This window comes from Microtus oregoni, unplaced genomic scaffold (assembly GCF_018167655.1).
Source record: "Microtus oregoni isolate MIOR12 unplaced genomic scaffold, Mior012 000049F_ref0000343, whole genome shotgun sequence".
Taxonomy (NCBI): domain Eukaryota; kingdom Metazoa; phylum Chordata; class Mammalia; order Rodentia; family Cricetidae; genus Microtus; species Microtus oregoni.
This window is the reverse complement of record NW_024543223.1, coordinates 6,842,985-6,860,723: the sequence shown is the minus strand read 5'-3', so window position 1 is coordinate 6,860,723 and position 17,739 is coordinate 6,842,985. Positions and strand designations below refer to the sequence as shown.

General features: G+C 48.9%; 1 protein-coding gene across 7 annotated transcripts in view; it reads right to left on the bottom strand.

Moving 5' to 3' along the window:
- The window catches only part of Jakmip1 (janus kinase and microtubule interacting protein 1), a 118,702-nt gene extending 104,400 nt beyond the window's left edge, over positions 1 to 14,302 (bottom strand). For 4 of the 7 annotated variants that reach the window (XM_041636576.1, XM_041636579.1, XM_041636577.1 and 1 more), the window contains exon 1: positions 13,893 to 14,301. The gene's annotated coding sequence lies outside the window, so the exon portion shown is untranslated. Of the gene's footprint in view, positions 1 to 12,770; positions 12,901 to 13,892 lie in introns of those variants that run through there. The other 3 variants (XM_041636572.1, XM_041636580.1, XM_041636575.1) reach the window with 3 other exon arrangements.
- Positions 14,303 to 17,739: the final 3,437 nt, after the last annotated feature.

Here is a 17,739-nt window from a genome sequence, read left to right as displayed (position 1 = left end):
CTTCATCTCTAATAATTGTTTTATTTTAAAGTCTATTTTGTTGGACGTCTGTGCAGCTACACTAGCTTTTCGGGGTTCCTATTCCCATCTTTCCATGTCTGTTTATAGCTCTGGATCTGATGGGGAAGCTTGGTTAACCAACTGTCTTTAAGAGGTGGGACCAAGTTATGGTGTGGCTTACTGGAGCCCGGAGAAAAAACAGGTGCATGCCCCAGGTGCTCTCTCTCTCTGGGTTCCCTGACCGCACAGCTGAGCTTGGACCTCTCGTTCCTGTTTTGTGAGTTTTTCCCCTTATAATAAATAAAAATATAATTGTTTATCTTTAAGCTAGCCTGGTTATTTCCTGAATCAGGTTAACTTCTACATGGATCTAAAGCGTGTCTCACCAGGGCAATGTTGTGGGGTTTATGTCCCCAGAATTCATCTGCTAGAAGTGGGAAGGGGAAGTAACAGGTGACATTCTGCCCTCATAGATGGGTTCAGTTCCAAGGCCAGGCAGCCTTCCCTGAAACATGAGGCCCCACCAGGGAGCCTGCTAACCATGAGGAAGCGGACCCTCACCGGACACTGAATATTTGGGTATCCTGAGTTGGACATCCGACCTCCAGTATGTATGAAAGAAATCTCTTATTTATAAGCTCCCAGCCTAAAGTATTTTGTTACAGTAGACCAGGTAGACTAAGGTAGCATATAGTTGAATCAGATGCTTTATCCACTCTGATGTTCAACATCCATCTTCTGATTGCATTGATTAACACACTCCTATTTAATGGTGTTATTGGTGTGACTGGGTTTGCCTCTGCCATTTTGTTTTTTCTCCATTATTATTGTTTAATAATTTCAAACATGTATAGAATTTTTATCAAATTTATGCCCGCTTACTCCACTAAAACTCCCACCACCCCCACCAACCATGTTTCCCTCGCAAATTGATGGGCTCTGTTTTAATTAAAGCCACCAAATCTATTCAGTGCTGTCTGTATGTGCATGGGTTTGAGACCATCAACTGGGTCATGGGCAGACTCTCGCGTCCTATGTCCCTCAGGGAAACTGACTTGACTATCCCTCGCCCACTGCTTTCCGTCTTGTGTCACTTTTGATCCTCTGTTCCCCCTTTATTGCTTTCATTGGCATTAAATGAAACCAGTATACACTCGACATAGAATTCAGGAGCAGGGATTTCAAAGAGCTATTTCTGTTTAATGTAGATAGGCAATTTTAAGCTTCTTAAGTGGCTCATTTTCAAATCCATCATGTTTCCCTCTATCTGGTGCCATTAAATGGGAGCACATGGACCCTTCATCGAACAGCCATAGGATACCAGGTGCATTTTAAAATGCCTGCTGGCAGCCTCCGTGGCTGGGGCATCTGAGGTACTCAAGGTTATGTCCTCACCAGAAGGCAGGGCGAGGTCATTATGTTTTCGGTATCTCCTTCATGAAGTATGATGGCAGCCCAAGGCTTCAGACTGAGGTGAAGCGGTTGAGGCTGGAATTTTCAAAAGTTACGCCTTGCTCTCAAGGAGATCGGCACGGGCGCCAAAGGAAGCTCCAGGGAGCAGAGGTTCTTCACGTGCCTTCTGAAATAAACAGGTTAGACAGCACCCCATGCTCTCAGCCTGCCTCAAATGCCCAGGTGACATCACCATTCGACCTCACAGTTTACCTGCAAAGTCCTCCTCACCATTCACCAGCAAAAATTGAAAGACAGCTGCAACCCAGCAGCTTGGGACGCATGAAATCTCAAACTGACAACATATACCGTGAGATGGGCAATTCTGCACCCTTCCCTGTCTTCTGGAGGACCCCCATTTCTGATCTCCTACAAGCATCTTGTGCTCAGTTTTAGCAGAACTTACAGAAACACGCAGGGGTCCCAGGAACCGGGCTCGTGCTGAGCCACCGTGATGCTGCTTCCAAGCATGATGTATTTCACTGAAACTCCCATGGTAACCAAGGTAGTAAAGAGGCCAGACACAAAGTGGGGCTCACTCCCTTTCGCTTTGTTAGTTGGAAGAAAGAAGCTGCCGCCATCCTGGGCCTGACAGGCTCAAAACCTCACTGGAGAAATCCAATCAAAGACTGGTTAATGCTTGATCACCTGATCACCTGACTCCCTGGCCCAGCAGGCATCCCTGCCAACAACACAGAGCTTGCCTTCTAAGGGGTGTCCTAAAGCGCACTGGAGAGAAAGGAAATGCAATGTGGACTTCCAAGAATATAAAGTTGGAAGAACACTTTTTTCAAACACTTCCTTCCCCTGCCCCATTAAAGGAGCAGAGGGAGGAGTTTTACCCATATGCCCTAGCTGTTATTCTCAGACTGTCTGACATCGTGGGGTGCACCACTGTGGTGTCTAGGACTCAGACAGCTATCACTGGAGATGGCTGCTCAGGGCACACAGTGACCTTACCAAGGGCAGATGGGTCCAAGGAAATCAAACCCACGCATTTCAGTTCATGTGTGAGCCCAATCCATACTGACATCATGGCAAATTGAGGCCAAGAAGCCAGAAACCAAGTCTGTAGACCTACTGAGTGCTCTGATTGCATCAGACTCTGGGATCCCCCTGTGATAGGACAGCATTTTCCTCCTTGGAGCATCCTTACAGGGAGGTACGAAAGTCACTGGCTTCCATACTTTTTGTCTGGGGGCAGTGACAGAGGATGCCTGCAGTGGCAGGGATCCTGGAGATGTACTTGACCCTTCCAGGGGAAGGGGCGTGATGCTGTCAGGGCAAGTTTGTCTTTTCATGGCACCCCGTAGACTTTCGTGGGTTCTTGCTTCCCAGCTGAAGTCCAGATGGAGGTATGCTCATTGGATGGGTGGGAAAAGCAAACAAAGAGAGCCTGCAGGTAGAGAGAACAGCAGGTAGATAGGGCAGCTGACCAAAGCAAGTCCATTCCCTGCCCTGAGGATGCTCCAGGGACAGCCCTGAATCTTCATTCATTCACTCTGTCTACAATAACCCAGAAACATTCCCTCATGGAAGGAGAGGGCTGATAGGACTCAGGACATTGAGGCTAGCAAGAAGGCTCAGTAGCTAACAGTACTTGTGGCTCTTGCAGAAGATCCAAGTGTGTTTCCCAGAACCCACACATGCTTGTGGCTTACAGTCAACTGTAACTCCAGTTCTCGGGAACCTGATGTCCTCTTCTGATTTCCCCGAGCACCAGGCATGCATAGTACACATATATACATTCAGGAAAAACACACTCATACAAACACAATAAAATATTTTTTAATTCCTCAGGAAGTAAATAAAACTTACAAGTCTCAAGAAGCATCTGAAACTCACAAGACATGCACACACATGTACACACACACACATGCACACAAGCACGCACGCATGCACACACACACATGCACGCATGCATGCATGTGAACCTGGGACCCTCAGTTCCACAGATCATTTGCTTATGTGTGAGTCCAACCTGCTTCCGCCTTGATCCCTGCCAGACATTTTCAGGCAGTGTGCAAAGTTTACTCAGTGTGCCCCTCCTGGTCCCTTTCCATGCAGACTGCACACTCTGTGGTACCCTTGGACACCAGAGCTCCCAGATCCCAAGAAGAAGCTTAGTTCCCTTGTGGTTTCACTCAACACACAGTCCCCTAGCTGGCCTGGCAGAAAGTGGCAGATTAGGAACCCCTGTTCTGGCCACACCCACACCACTGGAGAGGTACGAGGAGAAAGTTTAAGTTCCAAGGGTAAAATACTGCAGGCTGAGAGAAGCTAGTGCCATTAGCAGACGCTGTCCCAACACTCTCCAGACACATCAGAGTGACTACCTTGGCTTCAGGTTAGTTATTGATAAGCAACTGTGAGCCCCCCACACCCACCCCTGAGTACAAAGCCAAGAGGCACTAAGCAGAAAGCCTTGCAGATGGGACATCAGCACTTCCTGCTTGCAGCCTTCAGAAAGTCATCTGGGCTGGTGTCTTACTGGGCTTGGATTTTTACTGCGTGCTCCAGGTCTCTCTCCTCCCCCACAAACTCAGCTCCAGGGTCTCTAGATCTGGGGTCCCAGACCCTAACAAGACACAGAAGGCCTGCTATGGACAAAGGTTCTTTGTCCCTGTTCATCACCAGGCTGAGCTTCTTGTTCACAGAGGAGGAAACCAAAGAGCCACAAACTTCCCTTGCCCAAGGTCACACAGGTCACAGAAAGCAGAGCAGAGGTGGGAAGCCCAGAAGTGTGAACACCTTGCCCCATCAGCACCTAGCCTCAGGGAGCTGCAGCCTACACCCAGCACTACAGGCAGTGCCCCAAAGGGACGCTACCGCTTCAGCTGTGCAGTGTTAGAGCAAGCCCCAGGCCTCGTGCCCACAGGGAGGCAGGCAGTCTTCGGCCCCTGAACCTCCCCTGCCAATCTATCACTTTAAATATTCCAGTGGGGGCGTCGTACAACTTGAAAAAGCAACAGGTGATATTAACAAGTGCTTTTCATCCAGTTCAAACCATCCAAAGCAGGCCCATCTCCCCACGTTTGCCCCTGGGTTTGTTCGTAATAGAAAGTCTGTCTTCGTGCCTGCTAAAGCCTTGTCTCGGTGCTCAGAAGCCACGCCGTGGAGTGGGTGCAATAACACAGCAGCTCAGTTTAGGAGATCCCCTGCCATTCCCAGCACAAGCACCTGAGCTCCTAAGTCTGAGGGGACTCACTCAGTCTGATGACCGCAACTTCTACACCTCCAGCAGGGACACCAGCAACCTTATGCTGGGCTGTCATGCATTAGCCACAGCAGCCACAGAAGAAACAGAGACATCCTTTAGATTTCACAGAGGAAGTAGTACCCCCCAAAATTAAGTCATGTGCCCTTGAGCCCAGCGCTAGCAAGGCAGCATGGGGAAATTCAGTCACTCCACCTCCACGGAACAGCAACAGGTGTCTAGTGCACATGGACACCACCTGGATGCCTGGCTCTGAGAGTCAAGAAAACTTGGGAATTGAGTTTCTGCCGGCATGATGCTTTATTCCAGTGTGGGTGGGGCAGGGGGTATGGATGGAGAAAAAGAAGAAAACCAAAGTCATTTCAGACCATGCTGACTCTCAGAAGGGATGGTACCAAAGGCGAAGGGAAAATAGAGTCTCTACCTGCCACAGCAATTTAAGATGGGAAAGATGCCAAGCAACCAGCTGGGGCCAAGGCAGAGGACAGCCTTCCCAAGAGCAAACAGCAACCAGAAATGCTCCTCTCAGCAAGAGAACGTCGTGTTCCAGAAACTGACAGAGAGGTGGCTAGGGTTTCCTGCACCGTGCCAACTGCCACCCTCAGTCATTCCTCCAGCTCCCACCTCCTCTCTCCAGTTTCAAAGTATTTCCATGCTCTAGCTGGGGCGATGAGGAACCAATTAAACATTCTCCTAGCTGGATGCTCGCGGCACAGTGCTGGGTACGGACGACCCATCACCACTGTTTGACGTGTGCTTGAACTGATGATGCAATGCAGAAGAACGTTGTCACACTGTATGCAATCTTGACCATCGCTCACAACAACAAGGGTAAAAAGGACAAGAATGCCCATCAATGAGGAGTGGACACTCACATTGAAATAGTGTCCAGCCACCCCCGCAAAAAAAAAGAACAAAGCACTGACACCTGCCACACGTGGGCAAACAAGTTCAACAAAAGAAGGGGGTCACAGAAAGGAGGGTGTGGCATGCTCCTATTTATATGAATCTTCCTAAACACAGAGGCTGAAGGCAATGCAGAGGTTAGAGGCCAGGAGGAGTGGGCAGTGGGGCATAACAGTAAACAGGCATGGAGGTTTCCAAGAGAGGGGTGAAAACGTGCATTCACTACACTCTGCATGCACTAAACACTGTCAAATTACACTTTGCAGGGGAGTCGGGGAGAAGAGGAAAAAGGGGGGATGCAGACTGTGACTTCCTTAAACAGTGTCCTGTGATGGACTGCACAGGTACAGTGCCAGCGTCCAGAACAGGATCAAAGGGGACACAGGAGGAGAAGGAGCTACGTCATCTGTCACCACTCACCTGACTTTTATGCCTCGGCCCTCCCGGGAAGCAGGACACCCCTCCTATAGCACATCCCATTCCTTCCATCCCCAGGGAAAGTACCAAGGGCTCCAAACCCAAAACACTGCAAGGGAGAAGCGAGAGGCCAGAGAGCCGAGCCAGCACATCCCTCTGACCTGGAATACACAAACACATTACCGCCAGGAAGCCCAGGCTCCACTGGTGCACACAGAACTTTCATTCTTCAAAGTGGTCCTTCAGCCAAGCTAGGGCCAGTGCCCAGTCCCAGGTTGCCATGGTTAGTTTGGAGTCATCAGGGCACTGGAGGGTCCTGAGGACATAGCCAGGCCCTGGAGAGGGGAAGAGGACACCTCAGGCCACACTAAACAGCACAGAATGGCCCAATGGCTGCCTGGATGTGCTGTCCCAGGCACAACCTTACTGCTTCTGTCCAGTGCACAGTGACAGACAAGGCCTTCCCTGTCTTGTCCCATCCTTGTGTCCAAAGGATTCGCAAGCATGGAAACCCAGTGTTCTATTTTGCTTTCTGTCGCTGTGACCAAAAAGCACTGACCAAAAACAGCTTGAAGCTGGGGAGGACAGGGTTTCTTTCATCTTACAGCTTACAGTCTTTCATCCAGGGAAGCCAGGGCAGGAACTCAAGGCAGGAACAGAAGTAAAGGCCATGGAGGGATGCTGCTTACTTACTGCCTTGCTCCCCCACGGCTTGCTTAGTCTGCTTATATACAACCCAGGACCACCTACCCAGGGTGGCATCACCCTGGTGGGCCGGTCCTTCTCACATCACAGCAGTTAAGACAGTGCTCCAAAGACAGGCCCACAGGCCAATCTGATGGAGGCAATCCCTCAACTGACATTTCCTCTTCTCAAGAGGTCCTCTGGCCTCCACTTGCAGCTGTGGCAGGGGTTTTCACCTCAATAAGTAAATAAATGTCATTAAATTTTTTTAAATTTTTATTTCCTGTGCAAGGATGTCAGCTTCCCTGGAGCTAGAGTTACAGACAGTTGTGAGCTGTCATGTGGGGGCTGGAAATTGAGCCCGGGTCCTCTGGAAGAGTAACCAGTGCACTTAAGCACTGAGCCATATCTCCAGTCACACACACACACAAAAAAAAATTAACTATGGCATCTCACCCCCAGTCAACTCTGAGTCACAGGCGCATCAATTTAATCTATACTCTTTCATCTGCTGGGTAGTCTCATCTCATGCTACTCTCACAATATAAAACACAGTCCAATCTTAAAAGTTCCATTCTTTAAAAAAATTTCAGTGATTTTAAAGCTCATGGTCTCTTTTAAAACCCAACATCAAGGCTGGTGAGATGGCTCAGTATTAAGAGCTTTGAAACTCTTGCACCCACATGATGGCTCACAACCATGCACAGGCATATACATAGTGTACATGCATGTATACATACATACATACAGGCAAAATATTCACACACACAAAACAAAATAAATTCAATTTTTTTAAAATATTTATTTATTTATTTATTTATTTATTTATTTATTATGTATACAATATTCTGTCTGTGTGTATGCCTGAAGACCAGACGAGGACACCAGACCCCATTACAGATGGTTGTGAGCCACCATGTGGTTGCTGGGAATTGAACTCAGGACCTTTGGAAGAGCAGGCAATGTTCTTAACCTCTGAGCCATCTCTCCAGCCCCAATACAAAATTTTTATAAATAAAATCCAGGGGCTAGAGAGATGGCTCAGTGGTTAAAAGCACTGGCTGCTCTTGCAGATTCCTAGCACCCACATGGTGGCTCATAACCATCAGTAACTCTGGTTCCAAGTTATTGGATGTTCTTTTCTGACCTCTGCAGGCACCACAAGCACACACACACATACACACACACACCACACATAGTGTACTTACATAAATGCAAGTAAAACACACAAAAAATATAAAAAATAATAAATTCAAATTCTGATAACTGTGTGCTCCTGTAAAAGCCCAAACAAGTTACATACTTTCTTATTCCAAGAGGGAAGGACCAGGCCACAATTCTAATCAAACCAACTCGCTCATGATTTTTCTGGGCTCAAATGACTTGACTCTCTTTGCCTTCTACTATCAGTCTCTCTCCTGACCCCTTCAACCCTGAGCTTTCCCCTGCTACTGAGGCTGTCTCTTCACCTCACTTCTCATGGTGCTACGCCTCAGCTGCTCCCCATGACCCCTTCATGCCTTCAAAACCAGTACCACCTGAGACACTCTTATACATTACCCAGGTCGGCCAGCTTGGGATGCAGACTCCGCCCACTCTGGACCACAGCTTCTGTGTGCTGACCCAGAGGAATTACATCCCAGAAGATTTCACTTCTGCTCTTTTATTAACCACCGCTGGATTCTTCTGTCCCAGTTGACCAAAAACTACAGATTTTTCATTCAAAATCTCACAGGAATGGCTCCAATAGAGTCTTTGAGGGACTCTCAGACATCCCTCTGAAGCCTCCCAAATCAGGCCCCCATTATCTGCATTGCTTTCGGCACTCTGTATATACCAAGATCCCAGAGAACATCCACTAAGCTCTGAGCACTCCATGGCCTTTATAGTGGCCTATTATTTGTGTTTTAATAAAGCTTGCCTGAAGGTCAGTGCAAAGCAGCCACACTAGTCAGCCATACAGGCCAGGCAGAGGTTGCACACACCTTTGATCCCAGCAGCCACACTAGTTAGCCACAGAGGCTGGGCGTGCACAAGCCTCTAATTTTAGCACTAGAGAGGAATATAAGACAGGAGGAGACAAGTCTCATGCTCAAGTCTCATTCTGAGCACTCATGGAGGCAGGATAGCTGCTTTGGTCTGAGGTAGAGGTAAAAGCTAACGACTGGCTGCTTTGCTTTTCTGATCTTCAGGCTGAACACCAGTGTAAGTATCTGGGTGCTAAAGGCCTTTCTAGCCCAAGGCATCAAATGCTTCCACCATTCCCCAAAACAACATGGTCAGGACCACTAATAGCAACACTTTTTAGTACCAATTTCTCATCTAGTGTGCTTTCTGTCACTGAGACTGAAGATAGTTGTGTTTATCCTCTTATTCTTTCGTGGGCCCGCCACCCAGCTCCCAAGCAAACACACATGGAGATCTTTTCTTAACTTATAAATGACCGGCCTCAGCTTGGCTTGTTTCTAGCCAGATTTTCTTTACATAAATGATCCTGTTTATTTTTGCCTCTGGGCTTTTAACTTTCTCTATTTCCATATATCTTTTCTTTCTTTCTGCATCTGACTGTGTGGCTGGGTAGCTGGCGTCTGAAGTCCTCCTCCTCCTTCTCTCTCTCTCCTCAATCTTTTTCTTCCCAGGTTTCTCCTTCAATTTAGTCTCTCTGCCTGTCAACCCCGCCTATCCTTTCTCCTGCCTTGCTATTGGTCATTCAGTTCTTTATTTGACCAATGGCCATTCAAATCTTTGTTAGACCAATCAGGTGTTTTAGACAGGCAAAGTAACACAGCTTCACAGAGTTAAACAAATGCAACATAAAAGAATACAACATATCCTTGTATCACTAAGCAAATGTTCTACACCATAAACAAATGCAACACATCTTAAAATAATATTCTACAACAATTGACCCATAGCAATTTCAAGGTGTGGGAGAGGTGGGAGTTGTTACAGGTTACAATTCATCACTGGGGGAAGCCAGGACAGGAACTCAAGTCAGGGTCTTGAAGGCAGGAAGTCAAGCAAAGGCAATGGAGGAGTGCTGATTACTGAATTGCTCCCCAAGGCTTACCCAGCCTGCTTTTTAACCGAGAATCAACTTCCCAGGAGTGGCACAGTCCACAGCAGGCTGGGCCCTCCCACAACAAATAACAATCAAGGCAGTGCTCCAAGGACATGCCCACAAATCAATCTGATGGGGACAATTTCTCAATCCAGACTCCTCTTCTAAGGTGTGTGTTGGGTTGACAAAAACAATGACATCAGGGCCATTGACTCTCACCAAATGAGGAAACTAAAATGCAGGGGACCCTGAAAGGTGCAGACATTTGCACAGTTAACTGGCAAAGGGCAAAGCTGGTGTTGAATCTGAGGCTGACATTTGCACTGGGCAGTGAGGGTCAGTAAAGAAGAGTTTATGATGGTAGTCACAGTTTAGGATGATAGAAAGTTCTAGAAATGCAGTCTCTGCTGCAGGGCAATGCAAATGTGCTTAATGCCACAAACTATGCACTTAACAAAGATTACCATAATAGCCACTGTTCAATAGTAAATATACAGTTGATATCAAAGTATTTTAAGAATTTATTAGCAAATTCTCAGCAGATTTTGACATTAGACATAAGATATCCTCTACCCTGTACCCCATTAACATGCCAAAATTCAATGAGTGACAATAAAAGTATAAAGCCCCAAGGTGGGGAAAATGAAGAAACAAAGAACCAGGGATTCCTGCCTTCAAACTTATGAACTGTGTGACCTGGACAGGCTGTAGAGCCTCTCTGTGCCCATTTGTTAAGACATCCCTCTCTGGGTCTCAACGAGTTCAACCAAGTCAGAGACAGCATTGCTCACAGGGCAGCAACTTCCTCAGCCTGCCTCACCAGCTCTGCCAGGTCCAAGCCATAGGCGCCACTGGCCATTCTGCACAAAGAGGTAGGGCAGGGCTGTGTTCCAATAACTTTCTTGACAAGAGTACCAGCTGCCAATGCTGCTGTGGACCCTGGTGCTTGGTAAGAGCTTTGCTACAATGTTCTAAGAACTAGAACATCTGCCAATCCACTATGCAAGCTCATGAGACGCCTAACACTTCCTGGGCAGTTCTGGAAAAGTGCATCAAAGCCAGAGGCAAGAGCAGGATGCCATCCCTGACCCCATCACCTCCTTTACTCTGTGCTGTCCTCAGAATGCTGGCTTTCTCTCATCTACATCCAGCCAGGGCCTTTCCTTCATCTTATGTGTATGAATGTCTCCCTGTGGGTATTCCTGAGCCAGCGCCAGCAGAGGCCAGGAAGGGGCATAGAACCTCCTGGAACTGGAATTGCAGATGGTTGTGAGTTGGCATATAGGTGCTAGGAACCCAACCCAGGTCTTCTACAAGAGCAGCAAGTGCTCTTAAATGCTGAGCCATCGCTCCAGACCCCCAGCCAGGGTTTTGATCCGACATGCAATTATCTCTCCCAGCTCATCACTGTCCTTGTGTCCACTTCCTTCCTGCCTCCTCCACTCTCAGAGCTTACCTTCCACCCCCACATGCTCCTGCAGCCTGTAGCCCCTGTGCCTTCAGCTGCCCATGGAACCACATAAGCCAAGCAAGCATTTCCCCAATGGAGTCGGGGGATTGCTGACCAACCCAGAATCGTCTTTTCCCCCTCAGATTAGATTACAGCAGCCCTGATGGCTAGGAGGATATTATGGTGGCATGTTTCCACAGAAAGCAGGGAGAAGGTACCTCAAACCTCACGCTACCCCACAGGAAGGTGGTGATACACTGCAGGGGTCAGCGTCCAGGTCATGGAGGGCCCGCTGATCTTCTGCTCCACCTCTTATGATCTCTACCTGCACAGGCCCAGTGTGTCTATAATAAGAGCCGTCACTGCAGAAGTGGGAGGTAGAGCCCTGCAAGCTGCCCTCCTTATATAACCCTCACTCCCACAGAGCATAGAGACTGGGTGTCTTGCCTGGAGACACAGAACCACCGTGGAGACCTGAGTTCACCTCGCCCATTACTGTTTCTTAGGATCATCAGCTTAGCTGGAGAAGGACAAAAGAGAGCTGCCAGCATGGGCATCTGCCCTACTATAGAGCTAAAGGAAAGGACACAGCTTGTCACAAACTTACCATCACAACCATTTGATAAGAGGACTACACCTCTGATCCCCCAGATAGCATAGCAAAAGAGAAACATTGTCTCCATTTATACCCAAAATGAAGAGTGAGAGAGTTTAGTCCTCTTGCCCAGGACCTTGCAGCAGTAAGAATCAGGACATAGATGAGTCTGGTGGATACATCCCGTCACCTTGGAGGAAGAGATCCACCCAAGAGAATGGGGATCATAGTAATAATCTCCCTAAGGGAGAACCCCAATCCAAAAGCCCAGGTGGAAAATGCCTGCCAGTTCCAGTTAAGCGGCACACTGGGTTCTAAGACGTCTCAGTTCCCCAGATCCTTCGTGGGCTAGATCTGTATAAGGGGGAACCACACGAATCCTGTTGCTGCACACGTGTATGAGGCTCTGGGAGGTACAGACAGGGAGTCACACAGTCTGGTAAATAAAAAGAAAACCACAAGAATGTAACTCAAGTGTAAAACCTTGACAAAAAGGGGACATTATTCTAGAGAAAGAGAGAAAAATTTAGAAAACTTGTATGCAAACACAACCACGGAATACAAAAGTGGCTGAGACAGGACAGCAGAAAAGGGATCCGGTGGGTCAGGGAAGACAACAGTGGGGACCATGGGACTCTGCAGATGGTTTGTGGTCTCATCTGGGACCAGGGAACTTTTGAGGATTTCTTGTTGTGAAAAGGGCAAGGTGAAAACACCTCCACTCCTGGGAAGACCCCAGCAATCTGACCTGGAGCGAGGTCCCACAAGCATGTTCCAGCAATCCTCAGCATCACAACTGAACCCACAAAATGAGCTTCCAGCACCACCACACTTCAAACCAGTCCCTCCCAGTTGTCCCGCCCAGCTGACGGAACTGCCACCAACCAGACCTCTGTCCCAGAGAAACAGCCAGCTCCTCCCCCAGCCTTATTTACACATCAGAAACGCCCAAGTTACAGGAGGTGACACCAGGTGTGGTTGGCCTTACCCTCTTCACCTAGGCTGGTTTGGGAGGCGCAGCCATCCACTGTGAAGGCCCAGGGTGACAGGCCCTGCCATAACAGGAAGCTTGAGCTGGCAAGGAGCTCCTTTCTACTCTACTTTGTTCTACAAGGAGCTGGCCAGATGAATGAAGGGCGTGCCCAAAATGGGCACAGCACAGCAAAGGCCAAGGTCAGTGTGCCCGAGTACACACTAACGGCAGGTGGCTGAGCACCGGCCAGGGCCAGCAGACCTTATCTTTGAGCCTGCTGCACAGAGCGGACAGGCGGAGAAGGGAAGAGAGTGCTGGAAGGGGAGCGAAAAGGCTCAAGCCTGGCCAGTGGTCTAAAAGGGCCTATCGGGATCCCGCAGCTGGGAGGATGGAATGATGGACAGAAGGCCTAGGAAAGCGCAGCTCCCTAACACGAGGCCGAAAGGTCGACGGCCTGATAGCCAGGAGCACAGCATGGTAACCGGCGAGGTGCCCTGCACCGCGGAGCCGATCCTGGGACCTGCCCCGAACGCCGGTGTACCCGGGGAGCGCCGCTGGGCACAGGGTGGGTACCAGCCTTTCTTCGCAGCGCCCCAGCCTTCCCCCCGGCGCACACGTGGGCGGAGCGGCGCGAGGGTGTGCGTAGCCCGGCAGCCGCAGCGTGTGCATTGCGTGGGGTGGGATACCGCCAGGACGGCCTCTCCCTCCCGGTCACCCCTACAGACTCTGGGCTCCACCTAGGCGGGGACCTGAAGGACAGAAAGCCGCCGGCCAACCACGCCCCCTCCGCGCCACTCGCTGAAGCCGGGGGGAGGGGGTTCTCTCCCACTCCTCAGCTCCTGGGCGTAAAGGGGGAGACTAGTGGAAAGTGGGGTGGCGTGAGCGACACAGGGGAGCCAGGGACCAGTGTCGGGGAGCGCCGCGGCCACAAGAAGGATTGGGGGTCTGGAGAGAGTGGGGGAGGGGAGATGGGCGGGGCCAGGAGGTGGGAATAAGCGGTGCAGGGCTGTCGTGAGGGGTGCGGAGGCTGGGGTGGGGGTCGGACAGGCAGCACCGGTAAAGGTGCCCCCGTCGCAGGGTCCGCCCACTGGGTGCGGTGTCCTGGGCCCTCTCCCTCCGCGGCACACCTGTACCCACCTGCTTGACGCTCGGACCTGAGCCGGGCAGCAGCCGAGCACCGCATTCTCCGGCCGCCCCCTCCCCGCGCGTGCCTATGCTGCTGTCGCCGTCGCTGCCGCCGCCTTAGAAGGGACGAGACAGGACAGAAAATGAATGCATGCAAAAAAATAAAAATAAAAAACCTAGACCATAGCCAAGGAGGCTCGGCCCGCTGGGGACCCTTGCGCGATGCGGGGACGGCAAGGACGGGCACCGCACACTAGCGGCTGCAGTTCGGTGGGCGCCGGGCGCCGGCTCCCAGTGCGGCCCCGCCCCCTCCCGCATCTTTTCTTCGATTGGTGCATCCTCCCGCCAGTCAGTAGGGAGGGCGTGGCGTCCTCCCAGCCCGGGGCGAAAGCCCAGAGCGGTGGTCAGCTCCTGGCGCAGGCGAGCGTGCGCATTGGGTTGGGAAGGCCTGGGGGCTGTTAGTCCGGACCTCCGGCCATCGCAGTCAGGAGCAACACTGGGAACCTGTCTCAGACCCGTGAAGCTCGCGCCCTGCCTGCAGAGGCCTCCTACTCCGGGATGGTGACCAACCTGGGAAAGGTGACGCGATGGTGATGTATCTGCCCCCTCTTTGTGCTAATGGGAAACCTGAATATCGGAGGATAAAGCGAAATGTTCAAGGTCACAAGTGGTAAGCAGAAGACGCAGGATTCCAATGGTTCTGACATCTTCCATCATTGAGCAAAGCAGCACCAAGCCTACTTCATGACAATGCGATGTGGTAATCGAGGTCTTGCAGGAGAGTAGGGTTTAGCAAGGCAGAAATTCATTTGCTCAGTGTCGGTCTACAGATATGTATTGAGAACCTACTGTGTTGTCCCTAAGTTCTAAGGATACCATAGTGTACAAACCATCAAAGATGGGGAAGAGCAATCCATCCCCAGGGAATAGCGTCTAAAGACACTGTGGTATACTTGAGACTCTGAGAAAGAACGTCTGTATCAAGGCAAGAAAGGAGACTGGAAAGGTGAGAAAGAAGGGATGGTCAGAGGCCGGCACTTTGAAGTCTTAGGAGCTGTGAAAAGACATTTGGAATTTACCCTGAGACTGTTTCACCTTGGGAAAAACTGCTGTCAGATTCACTTTTAATGTACCAGTCAGGATGAATTCTGGTGAGCCAAAGTAACAAACAAGCCGGAATCTCATTGACTTGTGCTTATACTATTCATCCTGCTTAGGTCAGTGGAGCTCCGTTGATGGACATACGTCACAGGCCCACACTTAGGAGAATTGGATTAGAAGGCACACCCACAATTTGCAGTGTGAAGGAAAGGTTGCCTGATACAGGTGTTTGTAAAATCAACCCTCCAACCTCAAAAGCCCAACACTCCCCCTTGCATTTCATTGGTCAAAGTAAGTCACGTGGTCACACCTGACTTCAGAGAGTGTAGATCCTCCCCTGAACTGGGGAGGGAAGATCCAGAATGTTTGTGAGGGACTCCAAGGATGTGATTAACAACAGAGCAACTGTAAGGAGAGCATGGACTGAAATGAGGGCTGGGTAGCAAAGCTTGGAACAAAGAAAGGTCACTGCGACTGTGGGACTTGCTGGTGGCTTGAACACGGATAGCAGAGATAAAACAATAGGGATGAAGCCCCGGTGTTTCAGGGATGAAGCCCATCTCTCTCTGTTCCTCACAAAAACGACCTTTGGCAACAGGATCGTGGCAAGTGTCGTAAATGAAAATGAGGCTATCATGTACCTGACCCTTCATCTATGAAAATGGATGCAGACACACACACACAGGAAGGACTTAGTTTGCGAGCTTGAAGATAACAACAAAACACCAAAGATCAACAACCCAGCTTGAGAAAAGAGCAGAGGGGAGGATTCTGAGAGCCTCCAGGGAGTTTGGCGCTGAAGCGGGCTTAAGTAGTAGCATTTTCTCTTAGAGCTGAGACAATAAGTTTCTGTTACCAGAGCCACTGAGTTCGCCCTGCTTTGATACATGTGTATCAGTTACGGACTACATTTAGCCACAAGTTATCCAAGCACTGTTACACAGTAGGTTCATTTTTTCCCACTTAACAAGAAACCCAGTGCAAGCCAACTCAACTTTCTCCGCTCATTTCCTCCTCAGCATGAGATTTCCTTTTCACAGTAGGAAAGAAGCAAGCTGGTTGGCTATCTTCAAACATCCTATCATCACTCTAGGCTAGAGAGGGAGATACAAAATACACACACACACACACACACACACACACACACACACACACACACACCTCCTTTCAACAGCTTTTCTAGAAACTCTTCCAGAGGCTCCCATTCAAAATGCTTGACCAGAACAGTGGCACAGCACCTCTGACTTCAGATGAAGCTGGATTTCTTTTTTAATTAAAGAAGTATTTTTCAAATACATGAGAAAAAAATGATGCCATGGAGTTCTGTTAATGGGTAAGAGAAGAAGAATGAATCCTGAACAGACTTCTGTGTGGTGAAGTTGCATGGTGCCCAGAGTTTCTAAAATCAAAAGTTCTCCTTAAGAAGAACGAGAGTTACAAAATTCTGTGCAAATTTTCATTTAGAATATTTATTTAGAATAATTGGGGCCATAGAGATGATTCAGTAGAAAAGCATCTATCAGTAGGTCTGATGATTTGAGAACCAAAGGAGAGAACCAACTCCCACAGTGGTCCTCTCTCTCTCTCTCTCTCTCTCTCTCTCTCTCTCTCTCTGTGTGTGTGTGTGTGTGTGTATCTGGCTGGCTGTGTCTGTCTGTCTGTCTGTCTCTCACACACGAATAGACCACACATACACTCACACACACTATACATGTAAACACAGGCACACATACACTATATACAGAAAGAAAGAAACATATATAAATGTATAATTATTTTTATTTAGAATAACAAAATACAATGAATTTTTTCTGTAACTAGATAGACACTATAAACATTAAAAGACTCAGAAAATAGTACGACAACTGTATTGCTGACGGACCTGACAGGCAAACACCATTATAGTCCTTTGGTAATTTATTTTTTTCATCTATTTTGTGTGACTTCATGAGCTAATGACTTGATAGCACTCTTTTCTATGCAGAAAGCTTAGAAATGGATAGTTCAGAGTTCCATAACGAGGAAACTTTGATGCCAATAGAAAAAGATTCTCCAGACTCATTATGAGCAATGTTGCACATTTTCAAGACTGTTCACAGTTAGGGGAACTGGTATCTTCCTTCATAAATGCTTGATGTGAACTTATTTGTTATAAATATATTTTATACAGGTCTTACTCAGCCTTTGTTGTATTTCGTTATTCTAAATAAAATATTAAGTGTGTGTGTGAGTGTGTGTGTGTGTGTGTGTGTGTGTATCACCATGGGAGCTGGTTCTCTCCTTTCACACTGTGAGTGCCAGGGATTGAACTCAGGTTGTCAGACTCAGCGACAGGAGCTTTTACACACTGAGCCAGCTCTTTGTCCCCAACTATTCTAAATAAATATTCATCTTGCACCTATAGTAGAATTCAGTCAGTCCTCCTGCCTCATCCCCTAGAAGAAGGGGGTGATGACTGTGTAGCAATACACACTGGCAATACACTCTGATGAGGGGAACATCTGCCTCAGAACTGCAAACAGAAGGGAAGCAGGCCAGCAACGTCCAGTCGTGAGGCCCATCCCTGACACCTAGGAAGAAAAAAGAAAAAAAACCCAGGTGCCCAAGCTCCCCCAGGTCCACTGAATGAAGGGTCCCAGTGGCAGGCTAAGGCTCTGCAATTGTGTAGCGCGTCAATCGCATTCTGAAGTCTGCTGGTGCCGGCAGTGTGTGTTCACTGACTCTCAGGGCCCTGTTTGCTAATCCTGGCCGGGACATT